This window comes from Embiotoca jacksoni, unplaced genomic scaffold (genome assembly GCF_022577435.1).
Source record: "Embiotoca jacksoni isolate LCO1_2020_lvr unplaced genomic scaffold, fEmbJac1.0.p SCAF_9, whole genome shotgun sequence".
NCBI lineage: Eukaryota > Metazoa > Chordata > Actinopteri > Embiotocidae > Embiotoca > Embiotoca jacksoni.
The window spans coordinates 16,811,150-16,826,772 of NW_027185447.1; the positions used below are offsets into that span (position 1 = coordinate 16,811,150).

General features: G+C 40.7%; 1 protein-coding gene across 2 annotated transcripts in view; it reads left to right on the plus strand.

Moving 5' to 3' along the window:
• Positions 1-15,623, plus strand: part of adcy6a (adenylate cyclase 6a) — a 35,041-nt gene that overhangs the window by 7,206 nt on the left and 12,212 nt on the right. The gene's annotated exons all lie outside the window — the stretch shown is intronic.

The window sequence follows — 15,623 nt, forward strand, 5'->3', positions numbered from 1 at the left end:
CCAAGCATTCTATGGACCAAATGTTTAAATGATCATTCTCAATCAATTATACGGCAGATTAATTGTTAATTAATAGGAATGGTAAATGCACACCTAAAACAATATTTGCTGAAGTGGAAATTGGAAACAAGGTTAAAGTAATTGATAAAGTATTGAAATTTATCAGGAATATGAAATTTGGGATATACTGTACAGTGACACGTTATATCTGCACTTTGACTGAACTTGACACATGGTTACGTCCCTACATATCTGGGCACATTTGAAACATTGGCACGGTACATACGATGAGGTGGTGGCATGTGAAATGGCAGCACAACAACACAACACAGTGTATGCTGCTCGTCTGTGCTTTGTTAACATGTTGTATTGCCGTATTTGCATGTGCTTTGGCGTTTATGGGTCTTGCTGTACAGTGTGTTGTTTGTATGTCATGCCAAGGTCTCAGGGGCTCACTGAAGGTCAGTGGGCTGAATGAACCGCCCCGGCTGGACAACTGTATGTGTGTGTGTGTGTGTGTGTGTGTGTGTGTGTGTGTGTGTGTGTGTGTGTGTGTGTGTGTGTGTGTGTGTGCGTGCGTGCGTGCGTGTGCGTGTGCGTGTGCGTGCGTTGTTGTTGTGTGACAGTGAGAGATTACCATGATATAAAGCAGTATCACTCAGGTCTCTGTGCTCTCACACAAGGGACGCTTTGTACTTTTCTCCAAGGGTGGGGTGATGGGGGGGAGGCCAGAGAGAGAGAGAGTGTGTGTGGGGGGGGGGTATGGTGGCTGTTTGCCTTCTGTAATGTCTTCGCTGTTTTTACAACTGTTGTTTCTGTTGTGGGGGAAAAGTTATTTGAAACATAATAGGAAGGCCATTACATGAAAACAATAGGTGGATATCTGACTTAATGATCACTGATTATCACTGTAATGTCTCTGCCATTGCTATAACCTATATATTCAGTGGGATATCCTTTCACATGTTGGTTTGTAGCAGAATCTATTCTCAGAAAATAACCCAAATAAGTCGCATTGTCATACCATTGTGAGGATTTATTTTAAATGAATTCTATTACTATTATGAATTACTGAAGATCAGGGCTTCGTGGGAACTCAGTGATAACTGTGTGCTCTGCAACATCATTAATGATATACTGTAGTGTAATCCATCACAGGCTCCAACATTGTTTGCCATCGTGAAGTAAATGAATGTCATGAGATAGCTGCAGCCCAGCAATTCTGTTTATTCCTAAGGTTGTCTGTGTACTATGTGACACACTAATACAGTGTCATCAATCACTGCTTTTCGCTGGTGTGGAAGTATTTCCTCTTTCTCCAATAACTCATTAACCTCACCGGGTTTCTGTTGGTGCTGATGAGTGCAGAGGATTATAAAGTTGTGTATGAGGGATCCTCTTTTCACCGTCATCTGTTGTTTGTTGTTGACTAAATTGGGTTGAGTTTGACAGTTCTGGAAGTGTGATTTCGCGTCATGCCTCTTCGATCAGCTGTGAAAGTGTTGGATGTCAGAGAAAGTATGAGATGCTGATTCATCTCCATCCACGTACATGGAATTTTGTTCCTTTTATTTGCATATTAGACTGTAGTTTTAAAAGCTGCTTATAGTTGTATTGATGGATGGATGGATGGATAGTTGTCTTTATACTCAAGTACAATAAGATTTTGCATTGCACCTACAAATGGATTTCAAAGCACTATCAGAAAGCAGCAGTAATAGCAGCATGCATTTTCCCAGAAATCCTGTATTTTTTTTGTTGATTTTACACTAATAGTTTGTGTGCAGTAAGAGACTAATAAATGCCTGAGACATGAGAAGCACACAAAAATACCCAAAAGTTTGGAAAATTCTTGAAAATCTGCCAGCTCCTTCTTCCAAGAGCATGGACAGAGACTCAGGGGTCAATGTCAGTGTTGCTCATTACCACCACATTGGCAGCACCGTGATAACCTCAAAAGCACTGATTAACTACATTAAAGATTGAAGGTGACATTTTTAGCTAACAAACTATTTGATTTGTAAATTTATTTTAGAGATTTTCTGTACTGTCTTGTATTGTTGTGTGAGCTCTCGTCCCTGATTTAAAGAGGGGGAGGCTTGCTTATGTTGCCAGGATGCAGGCGAATATATATATATATATATATATATATATATATTTAATACATAATTTATGCAAATTGACATTACGCTGGGCAAGATGCCGTGATCATGGTAAAATACAAAATAACATTGTGGATAATTTACAGTATATAGACCAAACTTAATTTAAGACATCTACAACAGTAACAGAAGCAGAAGTTAGCTTCAGCCCCTTTTAAAAGAAGGATCATCATGATTTGTTGAGCAAAATATGATTTTACACAGCAACAGAAATCTCATTACAAAACTTCAAATGAGATTACAGTATGTTCCTGCCTGAAAATTAGTTATACAATGTTAATTCTGTCAAGGATTGTCTGTGTTTTTTCACTGTTGTCGCAGCAGAATCTGTCATGTAAGAGCAGCCGAGGCTCTTGCAGTCATCTTGATGTTATCTGGTTGCTCCATGTGGAGTATTACTTGCTAGACCTCTTGAAATGCATGGCTCTTAATCCCATCAAACCCCTCAAATACACATGCAGGCCATCTGGTTGTTTCCTGAGATCTATTGCTCTTGGCATTGGTTGCTACGTGTGTTTTTACAGCTGCGTACACCAGAATCGAGTGTCGGTCCTCGGATTCACTTTGCGTGTCCCATTGTACACGCTATTGTGCTATAAACTGTAACATCTCGCAGTTAGAAGCACCTTGTTTTAAAAGACTTAAGAAACAAAGACTGGTTTGTAAAAGAGACGTTCTCTTACGTGTCAGCTGTTCCATTTTTATGTCATCATGTCTCTGATCCTCAGACTCCATCAGCTGAAATCAATTAGCCGTAGCTGTGCAGTACGCACACACACACACACACACACACACACACACACACACACACACACACACACACACACACACACACACACACACACCATCTCATGCTTTGTTATGGTTGACGCCTCCCCTCGTCGACCCCATTGAATGTTTGTCAGAATTGTTTTTCTTGTGGAAGTGACATCACTAAACAGTGGTCCTGCCTGCATGTGGGGGTGTCCAGTTCAATGTGCATACCGACATGTACTGCATGTTCTTCTGTACAAGATTAAATCAGATTTATGCACTTTATTTTGCACAATGAGCACCGCCATTTTGCTTATCAAGGAACTTTTGGGGTTTTTTGTCACAGAAACCTCTCGTAGTTGCACATTCTTCACCCCCAGAGTTATTTGCTTTATGGTCCTTGACAATGGCGGCCATTGTTGCGTGGATGTTGTTGACACAAGTGCTGTGAGAGGTCAAAGACTGGTTCCTAAAAATACCTGGCCCTTGGCATTTCTGTTAACTGTTGCGTCACGTGGAACAGTCTTATCAGAGCCTGCGTCAGACCAACAGGCAGGTCAGTCTATCTCTCTTCTCTGGATATTCACATACTATGAAACACACACACACACACACACACACACACACACACACACACACACACACACACACACACACACACACACACACACACACACACACACGGTTAGAAGGTTAGAGGTTCCTAATATGATCTTTCAGCTCTGACCACAACAAAGATGGTGAGTTAAGACCTGAAAATAGCACACAGGGCAGATCAGGCCTCCGAGTTGACCCTCACTCAGGGGACTCTTATTCAAAGTATGTTTCATCAGATTAGTGAATAGGGTTTGAATAAGGATCTGACTGTAGTAATGCACTCAGTATATAGGCGAGCCATCTGTGGTCTCACGTCAAACTTTCCAAACAGCTGTTTACTCAATTTAAAAATGTCCAGGATGTTAGTTGACACAGAGAACAGATGCAGTTCAGTCAGAGCGAAACTCACACCGAATCGACTGCATCAGCTGTTCGCAGTTTCCCAGCAGCTCCCGGTGCTAGAATAACCTTGTGCGCATCGCGCATCGAGATCTGAGACTTGGACCTCGGTGGAGGAACGTGTCAGTCTGTGACGATCACCTGTGCAGAGCTGCAGCTATAGAATGAGGCTCCTCGTATAAGGGAAAGGAAGAAGCAGCGAGGCGGTGCGATGGGAGGAGAATCTGATATTCTCCCCACGCAGTCCTTCAACAGCCTCCTTGATAAATAATTTGTGTGTTTAACTCAGCAGCAGCATTTTAACGAGGATACCTGTCACATGTACGCTTCGCTCATGACCGCGATGGGTGCTGACTGACGGGATCACACACACACACTCACACACTCACACTCACACACTCACACACACACACACACACACACACACACACACACACACACACACACACACACACACACACACACACACACACACACACACACACACACACACATCATAGCTTCAGTCAAAGGATCCACAGAGGTTTAGGAGTTGATACACCAAAATGTGACGTGATCTTTCTCTGTTTTAACACATTTCACTTGTCATGTAACTGCTTGTATCTTTTTCATGGTCACAGACACATAAATGTACACACACACACGCACACACACTCAGACACACACACACACATATGCCAACACCACCAGTCAGCCAATCCGTGGACCAATAAGAGCGCTAGGAACGGAGTTATCAGTTTAGCATCACTTCTGAGACTGATGGGGAATAAACAGCATTGCTAAGTGTCTCCCTCAGTGCTTGTGTTGAGTTGGTCCAGGGGTTGCCATGGAAACAACTACGACTCAAGCAGCCAAGACCCAGTTTGGTAACCGTTGCCTCAAGTAAAGATAAAAAAAAAAAAAAACATTTTAGAAATCAGGTCAAAATTGATTTCTGCTGTTCATTTCTCCTTCTGACAATCAGAAAGCTGGAGGGGCGCTGGGGGGATGGGGTGGGGGGGGGGGGGGGGGGTCAGAGGGGTCCTGAGCTTTCTAGACAACGCTGCTGTTCGGCTGCTCGGGTAGATTTGTGCTTTGTTTTCCTCCCCCCTGCTGTCAAAATGAGACAGTCCATAATTAAACATAGCGATGACAGGGAAGAGGTCATATCAGTGGTGGTGGTGGGAAGTCGAGAGGGAGGGATGCACAGGATGTTGTTTGCCAGTTGTCTGGTTCAGAGACGCTTATCTCTGGTCAGCTCGCTATGACTGTGCATGTTTGTAGCCCCTGTGGAAACAGTGCACGATGTGTTTTTGGCCTCAAAGACACAGTTTTTAAAGGAAGATCATCGATTTAAATAATTGACCTTGTATGGTTAACTTATTTATACGAGTTGCTTTCCCTCACGCAGATAATTGGTTTTTTATCGCTAATTAAAACCCCTTTACATTCCTGTAATGTTGACATAACTCCTCATAGAGGGTTCTTGTGTAATCACAGCAGTTATCCCTCAACGTGTGGTCTGTCCACAGTACGTGCAGCCTAATGTCTTTGCGGGGGTCCCATTGCATTCCAGAAAAAACTAATAATATTGTAAAAAAAAAAGGTTTTGAATTCCTCAAGCATCCCATTTTTTATGCAGATTCTGTTGCCATTTAACTAGAAACACTTTTTCCAACTCCGGTGCCAGAACACTTTAATAGTCACACTCTCTCCACAGAAGTCACACCCGCCTGGTTGCCAACAGAAATGTGTGTTGTGTAGTTTTTCCAGTGTGAGGACCCCCAGCTTGTCAGTGTTTACAGACACGACTGAAGAATAAAGAGTTCCAACATTAGCAGTGTGAGCAGGATAACTGGCTTTTCATTACAAGTAATAGTTTGTGACTCGGCTGTGCATTGTTTCTATAATGTTTATGTTCTTGTGTTTTATTGCAGAGCCTCTGAAACATTCAAAGATGTTGAAAACTGTGAAAAGATAATAAAAACCAACAGATAAAATTATTAATAGAAATCTGTCATCAATTATACTTTCATGTTGATGAATAGAATTTGTTTTTTCTTTAGTCTTTCTTTAGTGTATTCTGTGTGTTTTAGCTTTAAGAACATGTTTGTTGCAAGAAAATATACTTTGACTGCCTTTCCAAATAAATGACACTTTTTGGGAGCAAAATCTCTTGCCACTTATTTCCTGTTTTAAAAGAAGATAGAAATAGTTTCACTCACTCATTGTCTATGTGATTTATCTTACACATCACATTTATGTAGAGAACAATAAATAATTATACAATAAGTGCAATATTAGACTGAGACTCACACTCTGTTTACTGTAAAGTGAACTATCCGCATATGACATTTTTGGCTATACATATTCGCATGATGGAAAAAACACTACTTTCTACTAACAATCCCACAAGACAATGTTAAAGAAAAGTTTTTAAAATTTCAATTTACTTCTTCCTGGAAAGTAAACTGTTGTTTTATTATGGGAGACAGTTAATGATTGAATGCGATTTTAGACTCAGCATGATCAGATCTCTTTTCACTTTCGGTTTTTAGAAAAGACAGAAAAGGCACTCTGTGGACTTTCCATGTGCTATTAGATTCATTTATCTATGACATTTACACAAGTCAACAATTCCTGTAGCATTTTCTATCTCATTTCACAGCTAATAAATGTGCAGGTAAAGACCGATGATGAAAATCCACTGTTAAAAGTGGATTAAATCAACAGAGAACAATGGAAACCACTTTAAAAATTATGAGTTTCATGAAACCGTTGTCATTTAGAATATAAAGTAAAACCATGAGGTAGGGATGAGGCAGTAAATATAAATAAAGGTACACCCGAATGGTAAGTTTTTTTTTTTATGTTTAAATGACACTGCCTTATGTCAGTCACAATAGTGACAGAATTTAGAAACTTAAACTGCCTATAAAAAGTTTGATTGATGTTTGTCCTGGAAATGTCTTGGGAAGGATTTCCTGAGAAACTCTGCTCTGCTGTTCATCACAAATTTAATCTAAAAGGTAATAGACACGACAGGAGCTGACAGGAAAATGTACTCCACAGTATTCTTTGTTTTCTGCAGTTAAAAAGCTGTTTCATGTGGAGGGACCGGATACAACATGGGAGAAAATCCCCTGAGCAGCGAGGCTGGAGCTCATTCCCCCGACCTCTGTCCCCATGTTTCATGATCAAATGAAGGCATGAAATACTCCCAAAAACAATCTTTAAAAACAGAGATGTTTTATGTGACGTAATAATTAAATGTCTGCTTGTGCTGCGTCTCAGCCGCTTTCCTCCAGACAGACAGTGTGTAGACCACCCAGCTGAGGGAGCCAGCAGAGTGAGCGGGCGGGGCTTGACTATTTATCTGTTGATGTGGTCCTGGTCATTTCAGATAAGGGCAGCGTGAGCTGTGTGTAGACACGGGGCTCGGGCTGAGTACACAAACCCAGCGGTGGCCTGGCACCAAACACATACACACACTCTTTCACAAAGGGTGTAAGTGACACTGAGCACGAGTCAGAGTGGGAGGAGGCAGGAAAAAATAAATGAAATGAAAGTATATGGAAATAAACAACCGACGCTCTCGAGCAAAGATAAGGGCCGACCTGGGGGAGAGACTCTTATGTTTTGAGACGAGGAGAGCGCTGCCGTTGTGTTCGGGGGTACGAGAGCGTGTTTTACAGAGCCTGATCTAACACAGATGTTCTAAAGAGTTCCAGATGCTCCTCAAAGGCCGATGAGCTCTGACTTGCACTCTCGCTGGCTCCGTTTCAATAACAATATCCCATCAGTCATTGTTCCCTCTGGGAAAAGCTCTTATAAATTCAGTGTCTTGTTCTCCACGGTTTTCTGCGAAGTACTGTCTCACTAAATTATTTTTTCCATGTCAACTTGAAATATTCTCAGTATATTTAAGTGGCCTGTGAGTCCATGACAGCGCCAAGCTATTTAAAGTTAAGCAGTGATGACAGGATTAGTAGATTAATTGACAGTTTGTTAAACTAAAGACAGGGATTGTCTAACTTTAGAGTTGCAACAAAAGGCTCAACATCTTCTTCATATATTGAAGCAGTGTGCACCGAGCTGCATTAGTATGAGTCATATTTGGCTTTTTAAAAGTTGTGAGGAAGGTATCTGTCCGTTGTTTTTTCCTTCTCAAAACCACAAACACAAGAGCAAAGTTGTGAGGAATTGAATTACCAGTGAAATGTCTGCAATCTTTCGCATGTACAACTAACTAAGCTTACGACCTGAAGTAGTAATTCAGTGTTACTTACGCCGTCAAGAGTTAGCAGATCATTAAAAACATTACTCGTGTTACGTTTTGCAAATCCATTGTATAGTATTTTTTTCAGTGTGTGGAACTTGGTTGGCAGCTCTCTCTCTGTGTTGGATTTTGTAGAAGTTCAGACTGAAGTAGCTCCATCATGAACAGAGATAGACAGATGCCTCTGTTATATTTGTTACATTTATAATGCTGAGTTGCTCTAAACTGGAATACAACAACAGTGCTGTTTATTTCCGTGTCTCCTGCACGTATAAGCTGCTGATGACGAGGCTGGGACATGTCGCTTTAGCCTACTTGTTTTAGCACAATAATACGTACGTAGTCTTCAAGTGGCCATTTAAGACCCGTTAGCTTGTCGAACATAGCACGAGCATATTTAGCCAGCTGGTTTAAGCCAATGAAATCTTACATTTTTTTCGTCCAAATAAAGAGTCACGTACTAGAAAACGATCCGTCTGCTTTTGTCTATGTTTGTCTGTTTTCAAGGACCCACTGATTTAAAAAAAACAAAAATAAAAAAAAAATACTGATGGTAAATTTGCCTTTAATCTATACAGAGTACTGTTTGTTCCATACAAGAGCCAAAAGGTTTGACAGGTGTAGGAAAAGGTTGGACATCCTCTGAATTGATCCATCAAGACTTGGACTCATATTAGGAGATAATGTGTGACATTTTAACAATTCAACAATTAACTGATCAACCGGTAAAATAATTGTTGGTAGGAGGTTAAACTAGAACATCCTGAGAAGACAGCATGTTCTGACGGAGGCTTGTGGCTCAGTCGGTAGACTGGGTTGCACGCTAATCGGGAGGTTGGTGGTTCAGTCCCCGGCTCCTCCTGTCCGCACGCCTAAGTGTCCTTGAGCAAGACGCTGAACCATCGATATGTTGTAAGTCGCTTTGGATAAAAGAGTCAACTAAATGTAATGGCGTAACGAGTCTGTAAGACAAAAGTCATCAGCCCGGCCCGACACCCACCGCCCCCTCCCCCCCTCCCACCCTTGGCCGGTCCCCCCCACGCTGCACCCTCCCCGAACCTGGGTGGGGGACTGCAGGTCCTCGGAGGGAGGCTGAGGAATGTGGGTGATAGTTGCTAAGTGAAAGCTGCGCTGGCATCTCTGATAATTCACAGTCTCTGTGGGTGTGAATTTCAGACTAACACTAAGCAGAACCTTTCACAAGACTGAGAAAGAAGCTCACGCAGAGAGAGGGAGAGACGCTTCAACAACATCAAGATATATATATATATATATATATATATATATAAATCGTCATCACATCTCGCACAGGAGGCCTCTAATGACTGCTGGCTTCAAAGTTAGCTCTTTTACCGTTAATATTAAGTCAGGAGAATGAACATAATACCTGCATAGACCTCACAGCAAAGCTTGTTTGTAAACTGACTGGCTGTCTGATTAGGTTCAAGAGATAAAGCACATGTCTGGGGAAAATGACGGGTAGTTTCTTACTTATAACTGAACTAAAGTGCGTTATGGCGTAAAGTACACCCTTTTTGGCGCCCAGTTTCAATATCTATTTCACTCATTTCATCTCACGGTCTTCCGTCATCTCACATCCCCTCGAAGGAGCCTAAACGAAGTGGTGAAATAGTATTACCATTTGTAGGTGTCTGACACGGTCTGGTAGTGTGTACACACACACACACACACACACACACACACACACACACACACACACACACACATACTTGTGGTCAGTGTTGGGTGTTGGCTGAGTATTGTTGAGTGAAATAGAAAGCAGGACAGAGAATTAAAGGAGGGGCCAGGTCACCTACTGCTGTGTCGTGTGAACATACTGAGAAGAAAGAAAAGAGATACTTAGACTTATCTGGAAACCTTTTTGTCAGTTTCAAACTGTGATTTCAAATGAAATCGAATCATAAGTTCCACCTGTAAATTAGATTTCCTGTTGATCAGGTTTCCTTCATGTTGGCCTTTAAACTTGCAATAACTGCTTCGGTTGCTATTTGCAGCAGAAACAAGCTCTTACAAACCTGTTAGCAGACAGTCTCATGTTTCCCTTTGTTTACCGTTCTGTATACAACATTTGTCATTATCTCAACCGACTCCTGAGGAAAATATCTGCCTCTTTAACTTGTATTTACTCCACTGTGTTCACCGGCTAGTCAGTAACTTTTTCGGCTATTTGGTTTTAGAGCATTTTGGCTCCCTGCCAAAAGCAGCAGAGTCAGGAGATAATTATCACTACAAGTGACCCCTTTCTCATGTCACTGGCCACGCGATCCATTGTTAATGTACAATCATGGACTGTAGCTGCTTTGATTTAATAAAGCTGCTACTCTACATTTATTGTCGTAGGACTCTGCTGAACGTCTCCTTTGCCCACACTCTCCCACAACGCTCCCTCCTCTTAGTGAACAGTCTTTCCCAGTTTGACGAGGGGCCCCGATGACCTTAAAAGTCCATGTTTATAAATTCAAGACCACAGACTTCCTGCTGAAGTGAATGGCTGCTGTGCTAGATCCATCATAAAGGATAATAAAAATTATAAATACATTTTCTGAATATTCCATTAGCCCCCCCCTCTCATGGTCACCTTCTCTCTCAGCCATGCTAGCAGGGCATTGTCAGCAACCATTGACATTTCGTACATACAGTACATTCGTGGTCCCTGGAGGATGAATCTCACTGACTTTGTTAATTCTTTGCTGTAAGGCTGCAATTGAAATGCATGTCATTACAGTTTGGAGCAGCTAATTTCTGCCATGATTATGACTCACTATCTTATAATCATGATAATCGTGACAACAATTATAACTATCTCATAATTTTAATATAACTCTGAGAAAAGGCTCAAATATTAAGACTCTTAACTTCTATTTTTCCACTTAAATTTTCCCCTTAAGTATCTCTAAAGTTCACTAAGATGATCTTATTTCGCATTATCTGTCTGTATCAGATAGTTCCAGCTCTTAATTGGTGGTATACTATGTTTACATTGAGTGCAATATTAAAACACAACACCATGGGTTTTATAGCTGCAATATTCATAAAATTATATATTGTTGCGCACCATTTTATGCACATTTTCCCAAAATCCTTACACATATTTGGTATTTGTGGAAACTTTAGGATCCCTACTAGGATTTAAAATAGTAGTTTAGACAAATCTTAAATAAACGTCAGAAGAAAGTTTTTAAATATCTCAACTCACGACAAGAGTTAGGGGTGTAAAATATACTCTGATTCAGGTTTGTTCCCCATTTTTCTTAACCTTTTTATTGTGGAGGTATTTCCACTTGTTATGCACAGAGCTGATTATTGATTCAGCGATGCATCCATAGAGCCGTGCTGATCACTTATTGATTGAGCTGGCCCATTCTCTCTAAACTGTTGGGGGCCTTTTGTGACAAAATGCCTTTTAATCTATGCGGCAGAATGGCCAGTACTACTGCTGTTTTGCTGGTCGTGTCTAGATCAGCGCAGCTCTTACATAATGCCATTTTGATATGCAGGGATTAGGCCGAGGTCCTCTCCACAGACTGCCCGCCTGCCTGGCTGCATCCGTCATGTCACCCCTGGGGGAAATGACAACTGCTTTTATGTAAAAAAAAAAATCTATGTGATGTTCCTGTGACGTGCTGTTTAATTCCTGGTTTTCTTTTGTCCTCAAAAAACCGGACATAACCCTTTTAGCAGGCAGTAATCATTTCCGTAACTCAGTCATGAATCCTATTTGACAATGCATCGTGGTAAGATTATAATGGTGCTGGACCAAGCCAGCGAGAGGAAGGCCAGCAGGATAAGTGATGAGTTCAGATGAATGAGTGTGTTGTAGCACACAGAGGACACGAGCAGGTGCGGTGGCCGTGGACCGAGAGCGTGGCAGCGCGTACAGGAAGCAGGTAGACGCTGAGTAGAGCTCCTGGAGAGGTGGAGTGCTGTTGCGTAAACACAGGACCTCACTGTGTACTCTGTAAACCCTCTCGTCCGTGCCCTCTTGAGAAAAGCAAGCAATTAGTTTGAGGCTGTGAGCTCAGACACATGGAGTGTGATCCGAACATTGAGTGAATCTCGACAGATGAATTTTTACAGCGTCTGCAGCTTGTTGCATAGGACGAAGAAACTTGTATCCACACGTCAAAGTCACGTCTGAGCGCCCATTCAGAGTGACAGGAGACGTTCACCTGTAAACACGCCTCGTGCCGCAGCTTCAATTTTGTCTCATGGCTGTTTTTGCTTGAACAGTGAGAGTAATGTAAACAGAGCTGAGCCCTCAGAGCCATCTGCCTAATGTCACTGTGGCCCATATCTGCCCTGCCTCCCCCCCACACCCCCCCCACCCTGCTCCCCCACCTCCCCCCTCACTCTTTCTCTTTCTCTTGTCATCCTCACATTGTCTTTTTCCTTCCTCATCCCGCTTCTGTTCTGACCACCAATTTCCTTCTTTCCCCTCAACATCTGTCATTCTTCAGTTTTATCAGTGCTGTCCATTATGCTGCTCTCCTTTTCTTTTTCTTTTTTTTACCCCCAACCGTTGTTTACTTTCTTTTCAAACTCACCTCCCCATTACCCATCTGTTTCTAGTCTCATGTCGGTGATACTCTGTAAACTATGTCACCTTGGCTCACCTTTATCCTCTGCTGCTATTCTCAGAAGTCTTTTGCAGCCACAGTTTTCTGGATCTGTTAATTCATTCATGCTTCTGTTTACGTGCAAACTCTCCTGAAACATGCTTAAACATGACAGTACTATAGAAAGGCTCATGTGGTTGCTTTCAAGATTGCATCCTTTATTTTATTTTTTTTAGCAATTATTCAAAATTTATGATGTCTGCTCACCTTAGTTCTTTGGTACACATTATCATTAAGTTTGATTGAAATTGTACTGAAAAATGTGCTGTAATTCTGGAAAACCGAGATTGATGATTCTGGAAAAGGAAAGAGTTTTTTTTTGTTTTTTTTAGGCCTAACAAAAAAGTCTGTTTCTACCGAGCTCAACCATATGAGATGTTATGTTTTTGTTTCATTAAGTTCCAGTTATCAGAAGATTTGAAGTGCGGAAGTTTGACAATCATGGTCCTAAACATACTGTGTAGATTTAAAGTAATATCATGAAATATTAGTCTTGTGGAGCGCCTCTAAAAATACTCTTTTTGCACTTGTTAAAGAAATATTTTCAGGAAGTATCTACGATTATATAAATGAGGATAGTGATTCTTTACAAAAAACTGAATTATTTTGGCAATTTCATAGAGGTATATTTATTGGCTTTAATTTAATACCAATATCATTTGAGAAATATCATATATATGTCTTAAGAAGGGAAGTTGAAAATAGTAGTTTAGGGGGAAAAAAATTTGAAAACAGCCGATGACAGTTAGAACCTTACTTTTGACATTTCTAGTCTATTGAATATAACAAGTGTTAATAGGAATGATTCCATATTATTTGCCGATAAATAACTTTCAGTTAACAAAAGTAGTATAGCTCAAGCTAAGACATGTCTCTGTGGAGAAATGTATTTGTTTGCCATTTTTTTTAACTATAAAAACTTTCCTCAGTATGAATTTTACATCTATCGTGTCACATATCCCTTTACAATATAAAGTTTGTTGGGCAATGACTGTCAAATTCTTCAGATTAGGATACTTAACTCCCTAAATTATTTGAGTTGTGTCCTTTTTCTTCAAAAAATGTGTGGATATTAATAGAAACTTCTGATTGTGTTGAAATATGCAGACTCCATTGTGTACCATTTTCAAACAAGCATTTAACAAAGTAAATGTCATACGAACAATTACTGGATTAAAATACCATGGCAGATATTATCATTCTGATATGTTGAGGCACAAGACATGGATGCCTCTTGGTTTAATGTGTACAAGAAGTCCGCAATTATAAATAATTGAAAACTGTCATTGGCGAAGATGTAATAAGAGTTATCCCTTCTGTTCATGCATTACTGTTGTTTTGTCTGTTTTTGGTGGGTACTATGTTATAGTGGAATTACCTTTGTGTATTTCCATTTTTACCCAGGAGATGTCAGTGTGTGATACATTCAGGCCACATATCCACATCCTGCACAATATTGCCCATAAGTACTCCACAAAGAAACAAATCAGAAAGAGAAAACAGATTTGTTTGTCCAAAACATGCAGATGTAAATAGCGAAACCCTGTTTAAATTAAAAGTTTCAGTTTGCCGACCTGAAACCTTTTTCTCTGGCCCGGCTGGTGTTTGATACAGGATGTATCATCTCTACGCTTCCTTTCTGGTGCACACTCAACCTTTGTTAGTGTCCACATGGAGCCTTCCGCGTGAGGAGCCTCAGCCTCTAAACAACAGCACGTATTTTAGGAAAGTGGCCCTGTGTCGGGTCAACAGCAATTCCCACAATGCGCTTGGGGACAGGTTTTTTTCTGGTGACTGTCAGTGGACTGTGAGGAGCAAAGGGGACAACTGATCCCACAAATAGGACCATTTCCTGTTGGAGGAAATGTATGTGTGTGTGCGAGCGTGTGTGCGTGCGTGGGTGCACATGTGTGCGTGTGTGTGCATGTGTGTGTGTGTGTGTGTGTGCGTGTGTGTGTGTGTGTGTGTGCGTGTGCGTGTGTGTGTGTGAGGCATTCGAGAGTATATATAAGCCGTAGACACTCGAGATCTGCAAATAAATGTGATTATTGAAGATTAAATGATATAGATGAGTTACAAAGATACAAAAATGAGTATATGTGAATATTTTAATGTTTACAGAAATAGGCATGGATATGTTTTTGTGCTTTTAACTGATTTTCAACTGATTACATCTTCTGAAAACACCATCTTGCCTTTAGACTGTGACATCAGCGGTCAGGTGCAAGTTTGTTGAGTGTGGATCGAGTGAAATCTTTGTCCCTTATTTGTTTGATTTTGCTCTATGGAGGTTTATTGAGTATATATATTACAGATAGTTCTTAAAGAAGTAGTTCTATAATATTAATAATACTGTTTTCAGTCTTGAAGTAGCCTATTGAACAACACAAACTTATGGTGAGGATGTAAAGATTCTTGGAACATCTGTACAGATGTGAAGCTTTGTCAGTGTATCTGATTTGCCATCAGATTTGGTCAGCTGATTTATATATAAAACAGCAAACATGAGAGTTCTAGCCGACATACTTTCTCATGTAAAATATTTGACAAATAGTAAGTTTAAACCACAAATGTCCTGATTAGCAGATCACCTATATATCATTTAACACCATCCAAACAGTGGACAATCCATTAGATTAGTCTGAGAACATTTTATTGTTTTATTTGTTGGACAGCCCACAATGTAAATGTGTCAGAGGGCAAACATAATCTTAATTTAAGCCTTACAAAGAGCATAATACAAACCCTGACACCATTTCATGTTTAATGTCCTATTACTGGTAAAGATGAGCACCTGAGCTGTACTAAAGGCCTTTC